A 14,179-nucleotide genomic window follows, 5' to 3' on the forward strand; every position below is an offset into this window, starting at 1 on the left:
CTAGAAAAATACTGAGGAGGAAAGAAAACTGGCACAAGTCTTCGAAAGGACCCAGGAGTCCTGGGTATCTCTCTAAGGCTTTGTTTTTTAAGCCAGGTCTCAGGGTAGCTGCAGGCATTTTGGCATTTAGCCTTTCTGCGAAGAGCTTGTCCTGGCTACAATGGCATTCTGTTAGGGTACACATTCATAACAAACACACCCAACAGAGAATACTGTACCTAGTGACTAAGCCTCTCTGGCGAAATGAATATAAGGGATCACATGTGAAGTAGAGTTTCTGAGCATGAGTGTAGCTCTATACTGTATAAAGAAATTCAAAAATGCTTTCCGTCCTTGATGTGTTCCATTTGGGGAATTCATCCATTTCTGTCTCCTCCTTCTTTAAATCTGAAAGGAAGGAAGCAAGTCAGTAGAAATTTTCTGCTCCAAAGGAAGATCAATGCTAGCAATGTTCATTTTCCTAAGTGCAGCCGTCTCCTGAATGAAAGTCAGGCAGCTCTAACACAGGCTCCCTCTCTGTCTTCTGCACCCAAGTGAGGGTTAAGACAGTTCAGACAGAATTTGCTCTTCTCAAAGTAGGGACTGTACACATTATTTGATAGATAGACTCTCTCTATTGCTTCAGCAGGATCCTCAGCATCCCTTCCTAGGAAATATTTCATAGCCTCAGAGTTCTTCTCCTTGCAGCAGCAGACATCCAGCTGCCTCTCACAGCCTGTCCTGGGGGGAGGGGGGCTAACATTTTCAGGAACCCTGGACAAATATTTGGGGTCCAGAGAGGAAAGGAAACTGGGACAAGTCTTCAGAAGGACCCAGGAGTCATGGGTATCTCTTAGGGCTTTCTTTTTTATCCTGGATATGAGGGTAACTTGCAGGACACCCACTTAGGAATTTGTTAAAAATGCAGATTCAGAGACTATAGCCCGATTTACTGAATCAGATCATCAGGGCTCGGAAATAGAGCATCTTAAATTTTTTCAAGCTACCTAGGCGATTCCAGTGCCCACTAATGTTTATGAACTATGACTGTAGGAGGACTTCACAGATGCCTGGCACAGACATCTTAAATCCAATCAAATGAATTATTAATTAAATAAATGTCTGCTTGGACCCCAATTCATAACTTTTGTGCTTCAATTCTCTCTTGAAGTCCTGAGGCACCATTTAATGAATGGTACCCAGGGACATGAAAATGAATTATTTACTTATTTTCCCAAACCCTCTTACCCTTCTCAGTGAAAATGTGGCTGCATATCACCGAAAATCCTACTTGATGGGAGAGATCTGTGGTCCTTCCCAAGAAAGGACTTGCTCGCTGCCCTAAGAATGCAAGCAGGATGGAGCACCAACTTCACACTTATGTTATGCTTAATAATTAATCACGGGCCCAGAAATATGCATGAGCATTGACTACAGGCATTTGCAGTCAATAAACAAGTATTTTTAGTGCCACAGATGCAGGCTTAGCCCTAACCTTAAGTAAATGATGACAAAGGAGGAGGTGAGGGTGGACAGGGGAGGGAGGAAAACGCTCGAATTGGCTATGAAAGGCCTTGTTTTAAGTAGCATTCTTCTATTTAATAACAACAGCTAATGTTTATTGAGTGATTCCTATTTACCATGTAACCTGCGTGTATTAATTTCTCCAAATTACTTTCTTCAAGCAACTCTGTAGAGTAGTTGCTATTTTTAGCTTCATTTAATAGATGAAAAAATATAAAGCACAGAGTTATGGTAAATTCCTCAGCATCAATCAGCTCACGAGTGGTCAACCTGGGATTTGAACCATGGAACTGTAGTCCAGAGCCTACCATCTTAAAAGCATCTCTGTAATTCCTCTGTCTTGAAGCTTGTTTTTTTTTTTTTTAATAATTGTGTCTTCTAATAAATGACAAAAAAATCTATGGATTTTATTGACAGTGGGAGGTGGAAATCTGTACTGATTATTTTATTCGTCAGGATTCTTCAGAGAAACAGAACCAGTAGGATACATGTACACATGCAGAAAGAGATTTTTTATGAAGAGTTAGCTCAGGTGATTATGGAAACTGTCAAGTCCCACAGTTTGACTTTTGCCCATAGTCTCAGTTCAAACCCAAAGGCCCAGGAACCAGGGAAACTGATGTCCCAATGCAGGAGAAGATGGATGTACCAGATCAAGCAAGAGAGCAAATTCCTCTGCCGTTTGTTCTCTTTAGTCCCTCAAACGATTAGATGATAGCCACCCACATTGGTGAAGATTATCTTGGCTATGCAGTCTGTAGATACAAATGCTAATCTTCCTCAGACACTCCCTCATAGACACACCAGAAAATAATGTTTTATGAGCTACCTGGACATTTGTTAGCTCAGTCGATTGACACATATAATGAACCATCACAATGATAAACTCATATTGCATTGTAATTGGGAGTGATACATATTGTATTATATAAGCAAAAGGATTTCCAAGAGGTTAAGTGACTTTGCTGAGATCATTCCCAATATGGCCCTGAAGAGATCTCTATTTTTTTGCCTGAAACCAGAGCCCTTTCTGCTGTTTACTTTGCTTCCTCAGACCATAACTAGCTTGTCTGAGTTGATCTTTAGAAAGCTAGACAAATTCTAGCAGCTAATAAAGCACCAAGGACTACAGAGGCTCTTGTACTAATTTCCTAGGGTGGCAAAACAAATTACCACAAGCTAGGTGGCTTGAAAGAATAGAAACATATTTGATTATAGGTTTGTTGGCTAGATGTTCAAGATCAATGTGTCACCACAGCTGGTTCCTTCTGAAGGCTTTAGGAAGCATTTTTATGTTTCATGCCTCTCCTAGTTTTCTGGTGGCTCTAGACAGTCCCTTGGTATTCCTTGGCTTGTGGTTGCATCACTCCATCTCCACATGGCTTTTTCTTCTGTGTCTGTTTGTGTCTTCTTCAGTTTTTACAAGAACACTGTCAGTGGATTAAGAGCTCATCCTAAACCCAGGATGACCTTACCTCAAGATCTTTAACTTGATTACATCTGCAAAACCTTTATTTCCAAATAAGATCACATTCCCAGGCAGCAGGGGTTAGGACTTAGACATTATCTTTTTAGACAACACTATTCAACCCTCTGCAAGGAGTAAAGAGTCTGTGTTTGCTGAGTGAATTTGTGCTTCAGTGAATTCAGTACAGCATCTCAGGTGATGTGCTGGCTGTGGTGAAGCCCATGGACTTCAGGACTTGGCGGCCTTGATCCAAGGCCCAGCATCATTCTCTAGCTATGTGACCTTGGTTAAGTTTCCCAAATTCCCCAAAGAGTCATGCCTTCATTTGGGGAATGATGGCATTACTCTTGACTTCACTAAATGCATGTGTTTTCTATTCTGTGTTACAAAGCTTCACACATTTAACAGCTTCATACATATTTATTATCACAGAGTTTATATGGGTCAGGAGTTTGGCACATTTAGCTTGATTCTCTGTTCAGGGTCTCACAAAGCTGCCATGAAGGTCTCTTGGGGGCTGTGTCTCATCCAGGGCATTGACTCAGGGGAGGTCTGCTTCCAAGCTCATTCAACTTATTGACACAACTCATTTCCTTGTAACTGTAAGTCTTGAAGGCCCTGGCTTTTTTCTGGCTGTTGGCCAGAGGCAACTATCAGCACTTAGAGACTGCTTGTAGCTTATAGAGGTTGCCCAATGTGAATTTCCATGACCTTTGCCACCTTCTATTGGTGGGAAGCAACTCACAAGTCCCACCCAGTTTCAGAAGGAGGAAATTATACAAGGACATGAATACCAGAAGTCAAATATTGAGGGTCACCTTTAAGTCTATATACCACACTGAACAATCTCATGAATTAGAATACACACAAAGCTCCTAGCATAATACCTAACTCCTAGTTAATGTTCATTGCATATAACTGTTGTTATTAACTAGTAGTTGTACTATTTCTGCTCTGATTATAGGGTCTCCATATATCTCCACATAGGCTGTGCACTGTACAACTCCAGGGGGCACCATTTACATAGAGCAGGATGTGAATGAAGCCCATAGTATATGAAACTCTTGCCATGATAGAGAGGTCTAACACACTGGAATAGACTTCAGTATGGCCTGATATAAACTGTAACTGATTTAGAAATTGGAAAGCCCTGGCCTTTGATTCTGAGTGTTGAGTGGTAATGATGTATCTTGTTTAGTGTTGGCCTGTGCGTGCTGACTTTTAGAACCCCAGCCAGCTAGCACAAGGCAGTGAATGCAGTCTTCTGCTGTCTGCACTAGCAGACTGTAACGCCTCTTCCTGAAGTTGAGGGTGGTTGCCAATCTTTTTTGCTTGTTTTCATTGCAGTGTTTTTCCACAGTTAGCATCCTTTGTTTTCCTATGTCTGTGTTTAGATTCTGAGCAAAGAGTTGGCTTCTTTTACAAGGGGTAAACAAACTTGTGATTCTTTTACTTGCTGCTGTTGAATGTGAATTGTATAAGCACTCTAGGCTAGGGGAGTGCTCGGTGAATTTGGGCCACCTTGTAATATTATAGCATTTACCACTCCAAAAATTTGAAAGCCTTCTGGTAGAAACATCTCCTGTAGTTGCCTTATTGCAGAGTGATCAGGTAATAAATTAGGAAGCCCGCATTCATCTCAATAGGGATTACGTTATTATAATGGTGCCCATTATAAGGGTGCCAGAAAGCACCAATATTGCTAACTTTCCCGTTTCCAGGTGTTCCTTCTGTGACAGTAAACAAAGGGGCCTGTATTTCTGTATTTCCTTGTGGGTATTGTTGGTGATGGCTAATCAGAATATACCCAAATCATTTGACTTAAGGAGAGTTTAATAAACAGATTGCTTATAAATCTATGGGTGGAGGTATAAGAAAACCAGAAATAGTACATACCTTCAGCTATTAAAATAGGAATTTTTATCACTCCTGGGCCTGGAGAGCATGAGAGAGAATGAGCAAAAGATGTGGGAATGAAGCTGGATCATGATGGGTTTTGGAATAAGTACTCTGGCCTCCATCTCTCTATTCACTCACTTGAACTCTCCATTGGCCCAACCCAACAGGCTGCTAGGAGGTGTATACTGTTGACGATGTCTGTTAGTGATCCTCCAGAGTGTAATGTGAAGAAGGACAAAGGGCAACTCTGCCAGGGTTCCTGGACGATGACAACATACCCTCTTCACCCCTTCACTGCTTCCTTCCAGCCTTTAAGGCAGTAGAGGCCCGGGAAGTGGTCAGTATCACAGACATCAAAGCCTAATAGTTAAGCATCATGCTTTGGATTCCAATAAAGTCCTGCCACCAGCTAGCTGTTTCACTCCAGGCAAGTGACTTAACCGCTTTGAGCTTTCATTTCTTTACCTACAAAATGTTGTAGTTAATACAAATGCTTACCTCTTGGCCTTAATAAGGTGAGTACTCCAATCTCCATACCATTCCTTTTCTCCATAAGTTCTTTTTCTCCATAAAATGTATTGAAGTACTCTATACTTACTTATTATCTCAAAGATTTAATAAGTAAATCTTATTAAAGATGTATTAAAGGTGAGAATAAGTAAATACAGAGTATAAGTTTCATAAAGGAATGGATTTGGGTATATTTTATTCACTGGTAAGTCCTCAGTAGAAAGAGTCATTCATTACTGGCAATCAGAAAACATTTGGGGCATCAAATAAATAAAATACTAGTCACAAAGGGCTTAGCACAATGACCAGAATGTATTAAGGGCTTATGTTTGATAAAGTATTTGATAGTAAGTATATCAAGGTTTATTTTAAACACACAAATGCAAGCAGACAAGTATAGAATGGGGAATCTTCAATGGGTAGGTAAGATTATTTGGAAATGTAAATAAAATAAGCCAGATGAAATGATCTGCAGTGAGTTTCGCATAAAGTTACATGATGAAAAAAAAAATCTCCATTTCTCTAAGTAATTTTTTTTGTTTCACCATTATTTCTGTTTCATTGATTCATTCATTTTTGTATAAATAACCTAAAGAAGTTCTTAAACTCATGGTCTTAGAGGTCAGCTTTTTTCACTCATCCATAAACCAAACTTGAACTGGTTACCAAACGCACTACTGCCCATAACTCAGCACACTGAGATTCGCATGTGCAGATGGTTTCTGTTGGGTCCTGATGGGGCTCCCAGCTGGCTTTCCAAAGACAAGCTACTCCGGCAGGTGGATTATTCTGAGCTGAAAGTACTCAAGACCCTGACAGCTCAAAAGAAACTTTTACCTCTCCCTTAAATGATTCAAATGGAGGCCCATAATAAGAGCCAATACCAGAAAAAAATCTTAATGATGTGTCTGTGTGGCAGGGGCAGATTTCTAATTACTGGATATATCTTTTCTTCATTGTCTGGCAATAATCTTCTTCCCCTCTGAATCTCTAGATGACTTATCTCAACCATAGTTCCGAATGTCATATATGCCTTATTTCAACTTCTAGTCACTGAAACTCGCATGTCTGCTGGGTCTCTAACCATCTCCTGTATGTGAGGTTCTCATATGTATGTATGTATGTAGTTAAACTTGGTTCTTTTCTCTTGTTAATCTCTCTCAGGTCAATTTAATTATTAGAGCAGCCAGAAGAACCTAGAAGGGTAGAAAAAAATTTCCTCCTCCCTTGCAGTCCTCACCATGAGGCATGTGCCAGAATTTTTCTGTGGTCAAACATAGATTTTAGATGCAGCAGGTAGATGAAGTTAATGACATTTGCAGTGGCCTTAGAGGCTGTGGGCCTGGAGAACCTCTTAGAAATTAGCAGGAAAGATTCTTTCAGGCCTTTGAAAGGTAATGCAGGTTGTGTGCTTATTTATACATTCTTCCATCTCAGGTAGCCAAGAACTCTCTTTGTCTTGAAGTTGTAGAAGACACAGCTTTGTAGTCTGAAGGAACATCTGTGCATATTTAAGGTAAAAATGCTACTTGGTTCTTCTTCCCTTTAAGAACTGGTAAAAGAGAATATACATCTTAGGGCCTCAGCATTTAAATGCTACTCCTGGGTCCCCTGAGTTCTTAAAAGCAGCATTTCAATCTAGAGCTCTCCATCTGACGCTAATACAAAAAAGCAAACAGATAAATAAATAAATACCCTCGTGGCTCTTTTTTATTTCTATTTTTCATTTAGACTTGGAGCATCTTCCTTGCAGGTATTCCCCCAGGACATGCTAATCTGTGTTTTTTGTTGTCTCTGAAATGTGATTGTTCCTCCTTCCCTCCCCCAAGCCTCTGGCAGGTTATTAAGCAGCTTTTGCAGCAGCTGCTCACCCACCACCCCCTGTTCTTAACCCTTGAATACCTAATTCCGGAACCCTTTCTCTCCTCCCACACCAGAGTTTCTCATGCTTGAGTTTGTATCGGAATCACCTGGAAGGCTTGGTGGGCCCCACCCTTAGAATTTCTGAATCCATAGGCCTGAGTGGGGCTCAAAAATTTGCATTTCTAACAAGTTCTCCAGCTGTACTGATGTTGCTAGTCTACCATGCCCCAGTGGAAGCAAATTCATTAACCTAGCCTTAATCCTTCAAAAATGTTTCTACTGTTCCTTTCTTTTCATAACAATCCAAGCAAATGCAGATACTTTTAAAAATTGTTCTGATTTCTCCCTTTTTGTTCACTACTGTGTTCTCACTGCCTAGAACAGTGCCTGATATACATCAGGGGCTCAGAGTAATCTTCACCTGGCTTCCCTGAATCTGGGAGGAAAGTTCGAAGGCAGGTTGAGGCCTGATTTATGTTTGTAACTCAGAGCCCTCAGAAGGGCTGGGACAGTGAAGTCCCCTGGTAAATGTTTGTTTGCTAAAATGAGCCATTTCAAGAGCCAGAAACATAATTCTAAAGGAAAAAAAGCAATATGGATCCCACAATAGATCGTTTTGGTGTGTAAAATAATAAACTAGTGCTACTACTAATAATAATGACAATAGTTGCAGTTTACTACAATGACCCCCTGAGCAGCTGCTTGGCTGGTGTGGCTCTTTACCCGCCACCCTGAGCTCTAGATCAGCGATTTTCAAATGGCAAGAATTTTTAAAACATGCAATACCTGACTATTTATTCAGGGGCACTGACCTTTTTTCTGTTCAATTGTCAAATTAAAAAAAATGAAAACAACCAACACAACAATGGCTGTCGTATGTGAATGAATCTAAATTATACGTTGTTTCTATTTTTTGGTCAGACCGGAAAAAAATTAGATAACTGTTTTTGTTGTGCTGCAGAATTTTAGTGATCATGTGTGCCATGAGATGAAAAAGGCTGGAAATTGCTGCTCTAGATTTATGCTTTTCCCCACTTTAGTTGAACCCCCAGCTGATTGGGAGCTGCTGGGTACTCTGTTGTTTTTAATCCCTTCAGCAGATGGCATAATTCTTAGTGTGTGTGATTAGGGTTCTCCACATTGGCTGCACACTGGCACTGTGTGGGGAGTGTGCGAAAAGATTGACGCCTGAGTACTGCCCCCAGAGTTTCTAGTTTAATTGGTCTGGAGTTCTCTGGGCATTGGGATTTTTAAAAGCAGCAGCAGCAAAGGTTATGAACCATTGGATGATGAGTGGAGGGGACCTGGAAGAACAGGGAGGGGAGAAAAAAAGGAGGAGAGGAACTTAATTCTTGGAGCTGGCAAGTGCAGCTTGATAGAGCAGAGATACTTTTAGAGCAGAGATAGCTGCAGGTTTTGCCACCACAAAGTTTGTCTTTTTGGCATGAGGATAATTTTGAGCGAAAGGCAATCAAAATTCAGCAGATTCAGGAAAAGCTCTTCACCTCCCCCTCAACTGCCTAAATTTATATTGGAAACGGGCCTATATGAGGAAGAGACCTGTTACCAGAGATACTTTTATACCTAAGAAACCTATCTGCATAACAAGGCAACCTTTGGTTTCCAAAGGGCCCCTCTGCCTTCCTGTGAGTGGCCTTCCTCTCCTTATACCGCCACACTCCTGTCACTGAAGATGTTATATAAGCATGGATTGCCTAACTGCCTTTGACTTTTTGTATCTTCATGGGGCTCTTGTATGGAGGAGATTTGTAAGTGTTTTTCTTGTTCATTTGTCTTATGTCAGTTTGGTTATTAGACCAGCCAAAGACCGGAGAAGGGTAGAAGGAAAACTTTGCACCCCATCACAGAATAATGAAAGGTGAACTGGCAGCACAAAACTTAGGACACACTTGAGGAAAGAACCTTGAACTCAGCAACGATCCTATTTTAATGTGTTAATTATGCACTCTCTTGTCTTCCCTAATCATTTTATCTGGGGCAAACTTGTTGGCCAAGGAGATTATAAATTCCTTGGGATCTGCCATGTGTTAGTTGCTCTGTAACCCCCAAGATCTCTAGCGGCATTGCATTCATGTGTGATTCTTCCAAAAATAGCCCTCAAATAATTGAAGAAGCACAAGGTCAGAGTAGGAAGTGAAAAAGTGCAAAGTTTGCCAGTCAATAACTGTTGTGTGTATGTGTTTCATCATTTCAAATTATTTGCTTTTCCTCTATTTTTTTAAATGGAGAGAGAGAAAACATAATAACAAGCAAAAAACCAGACACTGACTATTACCGCAACCACCATCATCACAACAGAACCTTAGAAATGCAGCCCAGTGGAGCATCCATTGTCAGATAGCTAGGCTTTGAGTCCCCAAAGCAGATGTCATGTCATGTCATGGGGAAGTAAAGATGTTCACAGTGCAGCCAACCTGCACGCATGCACACACACGTAAGTGCCAAGTGAGCAGACACCAGTGAGTTAGGGAGAAGCCAGAAAGGGAGCGCATTTTCCCCAATCCCTACTCCAGTGTTTTACTCACAGGTTCACATTGCAACCCCTCAATATTTCATTAAACATACCTTCCCTCCTGGACACCCTGCTACCTTCAGAGCAAACACCGTCCATTCTTGGAAGCCAAGTGTGATCTTACAATTGCTTGGCTCCTAATCTTCATCACGGAGAAGAAACATGAGTGCTAGAGGTTAAATTAGAGATAGGAAGCTGGGGAAAATACCTCTTGGTAACTTGGAAAGGGATTTAGCTCACATTTTTAATTTGTGACATGAATATCGAGGGGGTTAGGATACCAAGGCAAGTAAGTCACAGTTGTCAAGATGACAATCTACATGCCGTATTGATGGCTCCACCAGGTACACAGCAGCCCTCTGGCACAGATCCGAAACGGGCTTTTCTGTATTCTAAGCGGTTTTTGACACAGTGTTTTGCTTTATTGCAAACCACAATGTTTTCAGAAGGCTTAAAAATCCAGTTATGACTGTAGCTGTGAGGGAAAAGGTCTGCGTGGTGCCAGGGAAATTTAATTTTTAGCTTAAAAAAAGTAAGACCAAATTCAATTTTTCTCACATTTAGGGATTCTTAGAGTTATATCTAGCTTGCATAACTAGTATTTTAGAGAATGTGTACTACGGGGTTATTTTTTAAGCACATTTATTATTTATGAAATGCAGAGGAAAATAGTTAGAAATGATTGTTTCATGGAATATCCTGTAGCTTTTCTTATTGTACTCAGAAAAGTTGCTCATGCTGTTTTAATTCTAACATTAAAAGTTAAATCTCTTTTCATCCTGACCTACATTTTTAAAATGCTACTTTAGCCCTTATTATGGGGGCCAGAAAATGAGGTGGTGGAAGGTACCCACTGTGAGTTTCCTACCCCTGGTTTGTAGGTAATCAAGCAGATTCTTCCCAATATGTCTGGGAAGGGGCAGGAGGAAATAAGGAGGGCTATCTCTCTCCTGTTCTACACAGTCCTCTCCTGCACAGTCCTTGTCTTCCAACGCAAATCTCCTCCAGCCAGTTCTGCTCTTAAGTGACGAGAGGCTTCTTTTCTGCCTCTCACTCTATGCTAGGGAAATGAAGAGGAGAAAAGAGATATTACTACATGTCTGACAAGGGATTAATGTCCCCTATATTCAATACTATATAGCGAACTCCCAAAACTCAACAACAGCAGAACAAACCATTTGATTCAAAAAATGGACAAGGGGCTAGAATAGACATTTGTTTCTCCAATTTGCTTAATATGCAAATTGCCATTAAGTGCAGGAAAAGATGTTCATTATTATTAATCACTAGGGAAATACAAACTGAAACCATGAGATGCCACTTCATATCCCTGAGGATGGCTATTATAAAACAAAAACAAGCTGAAATTAAGTGCTGCCTTAAAAATGTGGAGAAACTGGAATGCTTGTGCCCGGCTGGTGGAAATGTAAATAGTATGGTGTTTCCTCAAAAGAAAAAATTTGCCATGTGAATCACCAATTCCACTTCTGATTATACACCCCCAAGAATTGAAAGCAGGATCTCAAAGAGATCCTATGTGTGCAGCAGAATTTTACACAACAGCCTAAAAGCTTCAACCAACCCAGATGTCCATCAGTGAATGAACAAATACATTACATTCATATAATAGAATATTATTCGGTTTTAAAAAGGAAGGAGCCCTGGCTGGGTGGTGTAGGTCAGTAGATTGTACACTGTCCTGAAAATCAAAGGGTCACTGGTTCAATTCCCAGTCAGGGCACATGCCTGGGTTGTGGGGGTGCCCAAGAGGCAACCACACATTGATGTTTCTCTCCTTCACTTTCTCCAGCCCACCCCCTCTGCCTGAAAAATAAATAAATAAATAAATAAATAAATAATCTTAAAAAATAACGAAAGGGAAGAAAATCCTGATGCACTTTTCAACAGAGGTGAACCATGGAGACATGGGAAGGGAAATAAGCCAGTCTCAGAAAGACAAATACGGTAATGAATGATTCCGTTTATGTGGTGTACCTGCAATAGTCAAATTCATGGAGATAGAAGGTAGAATGTTGTTATTGGGGACTGGGAGCTGTTAAATGAGTATAGAGTTTGAGTTTTACAAAATGAAAAAGTTCTGGAATGGGTGATGGTGATGGTTGTACATCAGTGTGAACATGCTTAACACTGTAAAGCTGCACATTTAAAAATGGATAAAATGGTAAATACGACATTACATCTGTTACACAATTCAAAAACACTATTAAAAAAGAAAGGTATTAATAGAAATTGAGAAGTGTGTTATCACCTTGGTATCTAGGGAAACTGGCAGAGGAAGGTAAATGCCTGTTGCTCAGGCAGACTGTGGAAAGGCCATGGGAGGAGCAACTGAGGCCTCCAGCCGATGATGACTCGTAGTAACCTGCCTGTCACAGAAGACACCCTGGCAGCAGACCCTCCAGGCTCCACCAAATTCCCAGATGATTCCAGCCCTCATTTCATCCCCACTCTCCGTGTTCAGATCTTCTACTCATGACCCCTGACCCAATGGGGCAAAGACCATCTGCCTCCACCGTGTTCTATCTGAATTCCTGACCTGCAGAAACTATGAGATGATAAATGATTATTGTTGTTTTGAGTCACTAATAGTTTTGGGTTATTTTTTCTCACAGCCCTAGATAACATCATACACTCAGTCAATATATACAGACAATATAACCATCTGCCATCTTTGAATAATTGAAAATTCATAGTTTATCACCAGCATACATATATATGCACACATAAACCACACACCACAGATTTGCTGAGATCTTATTCCTGAATTTGACCTGCTTTATCACAGGTGATTAGCAGTTCTGAGAATCAAAGTGGCAGCTAAGTGAGGTGTCCACCTTGTCTTAACTGGAAGGCTGGAAAATACCTTGTAGAAGAAGAGGCTGGGTGGGTTGGCAAGTGGAGAGGGGGCTTGCCTCCGAGGCCCACCACAAGCAGGTGCAGGGTTCTCTGAGCTAGGGTGTGTCTGGTACAGATCCTAGACAGCAGGGCTGTCATCCCGTACATCAGCTGCTAATGGGACCCTTGGGTTTGTGTGACTGGGGACCAATCTGTGCCAATGTGTAAATATGTCTGCTTTACTTACACTCAGGCACTGATTGCATATCTGGGGGTTAATGAGCTAAGTTTGAAGAAAGGCAAGAGGGTGTCTTCTCAATACACAAGGGTGTTCTGCCTGCATCAGGCTGGCTCCTGGCATTTCCTGAGATCTGAGATTCGATTTCTGCTCTGGGGGTTCAGTTCTCATGTACCTGATGGATGCTGGCCTTAATTTGGTGTGTAGCAGTCATTGGGAGCTGTGGAAGGATATTACCTTAAGGATATTCTTTTGAGTATTAAATTAGAATAAATTAAGGCATGCTGCATATTAAGCCTAAATCAGAGTTGAGTAATTGCCTTCCGTTTTATGCCACTAAGTTTGTTGAAAATGCAAGATATTTGTTTTAATTACCAAGTTTTTGAACTGACTCCCAATGATACAATGCCAAAACTGAAACAAACAAAAACTTTTTTGTGACTTCATGAAATTCAAGTAACACCTGATTAGTTACAATTTTCTAGTATTCCTCCTGTTATTATTACTTTCTTCCTTCAGCCAATATTGATTGGCTCCTGGCTATGGGTTATAATGGGACATGATCTGGAGATGATATTAACTGCTACATTTTTAATGCTTAATCACCTCCTGGATACTCTGGTCTAAGCACTTGACATGCAAGTAAAATGTATACAGTAGCACTGTAAGGCAAGGGGGACCCATTACTCCCATTTTATAGATACAGAAACTTAGTCTCAGAGAGGATAACATCAAATTGATTATTTTAAAAAAAACTCACATAGCTAGAGATAGGATATGAATCTGACAAATCCTAAATTCTTAATTCCATCTTCTACTGATAATGCAAAGCTTATAAAAAGTTGGCAACTTTATAGCATTTAAGGCCTAGAAAAGATGCTTTTGGAGTTGATTTTAATCAGGTCTCTGAAAAAAAATTTTTAAAAGGTTTTATTTATTTATTTATCTTTAGAGGGGAAGGCGAGAGGGAGAGAAACATCAATGTATGGTTGCCTTTCGTGTGTCCCCTGCTGGGAGTTGGCCTGCAACCCAGGCATGTGCCCTGACTGGGAATCAAACTGCGATCCTCTGGTTCGCAGGCCCACACTCAACCCATTGAGCTACACCAGCCAGGGCCAGGTCTCTGAAAATTTTAAGACCCACCAGCCAATAATGTTTTCTTTTAAGTGTCACCTAAAAACATGATATTTTCCTAACCTCTTATTCTGGAAAATTGCAAATACATCTATAAAAAATTAGAGAGAATAGTGTAATGAATTGCCATATACCCATCATCCAGATTCAACACTTACTTACCAACAAATGACCA

General features: G+C 40.6%; 1 protein-coding gene across 2 annotated transcripts in view; it reads left to right on the plus strand.

The window, feature by feature from the left end:
- Window positions 1-14,179, plus strand: part of RBFOX1 (RNA binding fox-1 homolog 1) — a 1,495,983-nt gene that overhangs the window by 800,583 nt on the left and 681,221 nt on the right. The window lies entirely within an intron of this gene.

Source organism: Sturnira hondurensis, unplaced genomic scaffold (assembly GCF_014824575.4).
Source record: "Sturnira hondurensis isolate 20B ecotype Veracruz unplaced genomic scaffold, ASM1482457v3 Scaffold0020579, whole genome shotgun sequence".
NCBI lineage: Eukaryota > Metazoa > Chordata > Mammalia > Chiroptera > Phyllostomidae > Sturnira > Sturnira hondurensis.